Source organism: Schistocerca cancellata, chromosome 1, assembly GCF_023864275.1.
Source record: "Schistocerca cancellata isolate TAMUIC-IGC-003103 chromosome 1, iqSchCanc2.1, whole genome shotgun sequence".
NCBI lineage: Eukaryota > Metazoa > Arthropoda > Insecta > Orthoptera > Acrididae > Schistocerca > Schistocerca cancellata.
Window position 1 is genome coordinate 268,501,353 of NC_064626.1, and position 6,795 is coordinate 268,508,147.

General features: G+C 42.3%; 1 pseudogene; it reads left to right on the top strand.

Annotated features, from left to right (window-relative positions):
* The first annotated feature begins 5,937 nt into the window (after positions 1-5,937).
* Positions 5,938-6,055, top strand: LOC126098830 (5S ribosomal RNA; annotated as a pseudogene).
* Positions 6,056-6,795: the final 740 nt, after the last annotated feature.

Below are 6,795 nucleotides of genomic sequence, written 5' to 3' on the forward strand. Positions count from 1 at the left end.
AGTCACTTGAACCATTTGATACACTACACTTGAGCGATGCAACGTGCACCTTTGGTGATGGACAATTCTTTACAGACATTTGCAGATAGGTGTGCGTTAAATGTTCATGTGCCAAATGTGGACATAGATTACGCCGGGGCTGAAGGAGCTATTTAAGGTTGTGATTTCTGTAAATAAATTTTGATTCTGTGTTCATTTAAAAAGTTTATTTAAACAAACTGATCTTTGTATACTAGTCTACTGTTTGTAATCTTTTATCCAGCGCAATTAAAATATTTTAAAAGTGTTTTTTGATTCCTTTGGGTAGGGGCTATATCTACACCCGATTTTTAGTGCTATTTTGCAAGCTTTTCTTGTATCTTCCTTTTCGAATAAAAATATCTGATATTAGTCATTGTCTTACCTATTGTCACTAAATAAACTTATTGTAGTTGTTAATCAAGGTTAACATTTAGAATTTTGCAGAAAGGAAGTAAATCTACATCTACATGGCTACTCTGCAAATCACTGCTCTGCAAGTCACATTTAAGTGCCTGGCAGAAATTTCAATGAAGAACCTTCTCAATAATTCTGCTATTCAACGCTCGAACATCGCGAGGAAAAAAAAAGAACACCTATATCTTTCCTTGCGATCTCTGATTTCCCTTATTTTATTATGATGATCGTTTCTCCATGTGTAGGTCAGCGTCATAAAATATTTTCACATTCGGAGGAGGAAGTTTGAAATTTCGTGAGACTATTCTGCAGCAACGAGAAACGCCTTGGTTTTAATGATGTCCACCCTAAATCATATCTGTGACTCTCTCTCCCCTATTTCTCAATAATAAAAAACGTGTTCCTCTTCTTAGATCGTTCTCCAACTACTACGTTAATATTATCTGGTGAGGATCTCACATCGCACAGCACTATTCCAAAAGAGGACGGACAAGCGTAATGTTCGCAGTCTGCTTAGTAGATCTGTTGCATCTGCCAAGAAAATGAAGTCTTTGGTTCACCCAGTGCAAACAACATATCAGAGTATGGAAATATGGAACGAGCCACTCCACTTTTGCAGGACATTTGAGAGAAAATAACCACAAACCTACTACAAGAGGAAATGATATGAAAATAATTAGAATAAATAATGAAAGACATCTCCTAACGTTACGGGAAAATTATCATATATACAAAAGAAAGGCTGGAAAGAAACAACTACTAAATGACCAAGTAAATATGATTAACAACTCACTGTTTACACTGATTGATCATATGACACACAGAAATCCCAACAAATGATTACACATCTGATTCCTGTCATAAGTATATACAGGAAAATATAATAACAATTATTATTATTAAGAGTAAATAAATGAATAAAAATAGCAATAAAAATAAAATAATTTTTATTTTATTAAAAAAATGAAATCTCTCTCCCTCTCTACGAGTAATACACACACACACACACACACATTCATAAAACAGTTGAATGCAGGAAACTGGGAATGAACTGGGAATGTTGGTAACACTTAGAAAACTCTGTATTAAAAAGATGGCAGTTACTGTGATGTGTAACGTAAACAGTGAACTTTAAGATGTCCAACCGGTTGCCAGATGAGAAAAGCAGTTTCTTAGATGCAATGAATTAGAAGTTACCTGTAAGTACCTTCCATTTCATAAAAAAACGTTAAGGAAATGTTTTTAAATATATAACCTAGATGTGAAAACATAACCTATGTGTAAAAATGGACGAATCATGTAATATTTCAGGTCACCCACTGAAGATGCCTTGTAAAAAAGGCGAAACGCGTCTGGGTGCATAAATAAAAATAAAAATTTCGCTATGCAGCTTGCAAAAAAGGCATTTTCTTTGAAACAATTGCAAGTTTTTGTACATATTTGCAACAAGTTTACATTTAATCTAAAAACATTGTTTACATTATACATTTGTATCATATCATTGTTCACTGCTAACACTGCACACAAAATAACATTACGCTACACTGAACACACAAACCTAAGGTTCCCATCAGGACCGTGACCATGTTAGCAATGTTCTCTTTTACTGAAATACTTCTCTTGCTGTTGTCAGTCCTATCTACTTCGACCATCTTGAGTTATTTTTCTGTCCAAATAACAATACTCATCTACTTCTAGTGATTCATTTCCGAAAATAAGTATTTCATTACCGCTGCCTACATTCCATTGTCTTTGTTTTACTTTTGTTGTTGATCATTTCACAACTTCTGTTCAATACGATGTCCATTTCGTTCAACTGATCATCCAAGTCCTTACAGTAAGAAAGCTCAGACATAACGTAAATACGGTAAACAAATTCTCCCAGTGAATACTCAAAGCACAAAAAAAGAAAGAAAAAGATAATATCTTTCAGGACTGGCATGCGTGTGGGGAAGTACTGAGAAGCCGACACACGAGTCCCGCTCGTAGCAGTTACGAGGTCAACGGCGACAATTTCTGATGAATACCGAGGGAACAATTTCCAACACGCACTAAGCAGATTCAATCTTACAGGAATATTCCCTCAGTTGTAGGCTTCCTTTCCTTTTTAGAGGGCGTAGTTCGAAACACTTCCCATCGTGACCCTTTGGTGTCCTGGTCCGCTCCATAAAACGTTCATTGTTGTACAGAACAAATTGAAAATCGTGAGAACAGGAACAGGTAGGTAATTTTCCAGTGTCTCTAAGCGTCGGCCCGTAACGGCGCCAGTTATGGCCATGGTCGCCAGCGCGCATCGTCGGCTGGGCCAAGCCGCAGCGGGTCAGGGCTTCGCAAGGCGTTCCGCAATGCGGCTCCCAGGCGCCTGTGGTCCGCCGGGCGCCTGCAAAACATCGCCGACTCCGGCCACGCTCCACGCTCTCCTGGGGACGCGGCGCTACACACGGTTCGCATCCCATGGATTTATTGAGGCAGGGAGGTGCGGTAGCTTGCGGAGTATCTACGTAGATGTAAATTTTAGTGTCATCCAAGATTTATGATAAGCGACGCGCCACGACTGTAAACGTTGCAGAAATTACATTGTGACTAACATATCCAACTGCAGAATTAGACAACATTATCTGCCGGTTTCACTCTACATGGCTATCTTCAGCTGCCGTAAAATTGGGCGACTTTGTGACACTTGTAGCACTATTTGTAACATAACTTTATACAAATACTAGCTGTTAGCGGCCACGCATTGCTGTAGCTGAGTCTCTGTCAATGGAAAAGAAATAAAAGTAAAGGAACACTTTCCTAACATGCGTGGGAATTGGATGTGCGTCCTCATCTTCTTCTCCCCCCCTGTCTCTGTCCATCACCTCCTCCCAACTCTCTCTATCCGTCTTCTCCTGCCCCCTTCTCTCGATTTCCTCGTGTCCTCTGTCTCTGTCCATCACCCCCTCCACCATTTTTCTGTCTATCTTTTTCTCCTCCCCATCTCTACATCTCGTTGTACCCCCTCTCTATACCGCTCTCTCCGTCCCACCCCTCATTCCCCCTTTCTATGTCCATCTTTTTCTCCCCCCCTCTTCATCTCCTCCTGCCCCCCTCTCTGTCCATTCCGTTCAAATAAAAATCAAATGGCTCTGAGCACTGTCGGACTTAATATCTGAGGTCATCAGTCCCCTAGAACTTAGAACCTAAGGACATCACACACATCCATGCCCGAGGCAGGATTCGAACCTGCGACCGTAGCAGTCACGCGGTTCCGCACTGAAGCGCCTAGAACCGCTCGGCCACCGCGGCCGGCGTCCATTCCGTCCTTTCCGCTTTCTATCCCATTTTCTCCCATCCCTCTATCCATCTTCTATTCTTTATAGAAAATGTTGTTATAGAAAATTCAGATTTGAATCGGATTCTAATCGTAAGTCGATAACCTAAAATATAACTTTCCTGTTATATATATATATATATATATATATATATATATATATATATATATATATATATATGTGTGTGTGTGTGTGTGTGTGTGTGTGTGTGTGTATTAACAATACACAGACGAACGTTCTAACGGACATAAGCTACATATTTTATTATATACAATATGTAAATGTATGTGTAATATTTAAAGCGAAAACATCGTTACCTAAAATTTCAAAAAGTAAAAAAGTAGACGACCAAGTTACTTCAAACTTTTACACGTTACTCCAATAAAGGTGTATATATATATATATATTAAAAATATAGTGCCTGTATGTGTCCATACCTATATGACAGAGAAGTGTAAAAATTTGAAATAAACCGGTAGCCCACAATGTTTCTCCTTTATACAGTATATTACACATACGTTTATATACACTGAAGCGCCGAAAAAACTAGCATAGACATGCGTATCCAAATTCAGAGATATGTAAACACGTAGAAAACGCCTCCATGTTCGGAACGCCTCTATAAGAAAACAAGTGTCTGTTGTAGTTGTTAGATCAATCACTGCTGCTACAATTGCAGGTTATGAAGATGTGAGTTTGAACGCGGTGTTTTAGTCGGCGCACGGGCGATGGAGCACAGCATCTCCGAGGCAGCGATGAAGTGGAGAGTTTCGCGTTCGACCATTTCACGAGTGTACAGACAATGTCAGGAATCCGGTGAAACATCAAATCTCCGACATCGTTGCCGCTGTAAAGAACATCCTGCAAGAACAGAACCAACAAATAATTGTGGAGAATCGTTCAGCGTGACAGAAATGCAACCCTTCCGAAAATTGCTGCACATTTCAATGCTGGACCATCAGTAAGTGTCAGCGTGCGACCCATTCAACGAAACATCATCGATATTGGTTTTTAGAGCTTAAGGACCACTCGTGTACCCTTGTTGACTGCGCGCCACAATGTTTTACGCCTCGCCTGGGCCGCTCATCACCGACATTGGACTGTTGATGGTTAGAAACAAGTTGCCTGGTTGGACTAGTCTGGTTTCAAATTGTATCGAGCGGATGGACGTGTACGGGTACGGCGACAACCTCATGAATCCATGGAGCCTGCATGTCAGCAGGGGACTGTTCGAGGTTGTGTAATGGTGTGGGGCGTGTGCAATTGGAGTGATATGGACGCCTAACACGTCCAGGTACGACTCTGACAGGTGACACGTAAGTAAGCATCCTGTCTGATCACCTGAATCCGTTCACGTCCATTGTGAATACTGACGGACTTCGGCAATTCCAGCAGGGCAATGCGACATCTCACACGTCCAGAACTGCTTCACAGTGGCTCCACGAACAATCTTCAGAGTTTAAACAATTCCGCTGGCCACCAAACTGCCCCCAGACATGAAAATTATTGGGCATATCTGGTAAGCCTTGCAACGTGTTGTTCAGAAGAGATTTCCACCCTCTCGTACTCTTACGGATTTATGGACAGCCCTGCGGGATCCTTGGTGTCAGTTTCCTCCACCACTGCTTCAGACATTAGTCGAGTCCATGCCACGTGGTGTTGCGGCACTTCTGCGTGCTCGTGGGTGCCTTACACGAAGTTAGGCAGGTGTACCACTTTCTTTGTCTCTTCAGTGTATTATATATATAAAAATATGTGGGGTATGCCCGTCAGAATATTCCTCAGAGTGTTTTGTAAAAATGTGAAGTAGATTGGTGATCGAGATTTTTCGTAACAACGATTCCCTTTTATTTGTTACATATCTATTTATACATTACATACGACAAAAATAGGTGTATAAAAACACGCACGTATTGAAATGCAGCGTTGTGTCAAAACTTCGAAGTAATCGGTAGAGCACTATCGGAGGTCTGAGATTTTGAACAGACGAACAAGTCGGTTTTGCTAACAACGTATTATTATACACTTATTTATAAACCATATGGCGTCCCTGCAGAGATAAAAAAAAATACGCTTGTATTCGAATGCAGCATTGGGTCAAAATTTCGAAGTGATAGATGAATCAGATAAACGATTTTTTAACAAACGAACATTTACATTTTTATTTATATAGATGTACTACGACGCTTGTGCCAACGGCCTTGCCGCAGTGGTAACACCGGTTCCCGTCAGACCACCGAAGTTAAGCGCTGTCGGGCTGGGCTAGCACTTGGTAGGGTGACCATCCAGTCTGCTGAGCGCTGTTGGCAAGCGGGGTGCACTCAGCCCTTTTGAGGCAAATTGAGGAGCTACTTGATTGAGCATTAGCGGCTCCGGTCTCGTAAACTGACACACGGCCGGGAGAGCGGTGTGCTGACTACATGCCCTTCCATGTCCGCATCCACTGACCCCTGCGGGCTGAGGATGACACGGCCGCCGGTCGGTACCGTTGGGCTTTCCAAGGCCTTCCGGACGGAGGAGAGGAGGGTACTACGACGCTTAGTTGACACATATAGGTAATTTTATAACCCCTATCCTTCAATTATGGCGGTGATAAAGTTTTTTATGGCATGAATGGGTGGGAAACTCCGATGGGCAAGTTCAGCAGCCCAATTAGAAAGGTTTATCCTATCACTCGCGTCTGCAGGTATCTCTCTCTCGCGCACTATGGAAGCTGTGCAAGTAGGTGTAACAGTTAACTGTAGGTGAATGTGGTGGGTCTATGTGCGTTGTATAGCGTCATCTTTGTGCTGTAGACGATGAGAGGGGAGTGACGGTGAAACCTGGTGCCGGCACATAGCCTACTCCTGTCGAAGAGCGCCAAGAGGGCCGCCGGGCTTAACGTCCAACGGATCTCCAGCAATAGTGTCGCATGCCCTCATTTCGTGCACCACTGCGGAGAGGTTTGAAATTGAAACCAGAACCACCCCTCCTGTCCCCTCTGCCATAAAGGGAAAGGGAAAACTGTCAACGCGGTATACCCGGACGATCACACATGCAAGTACTGGCC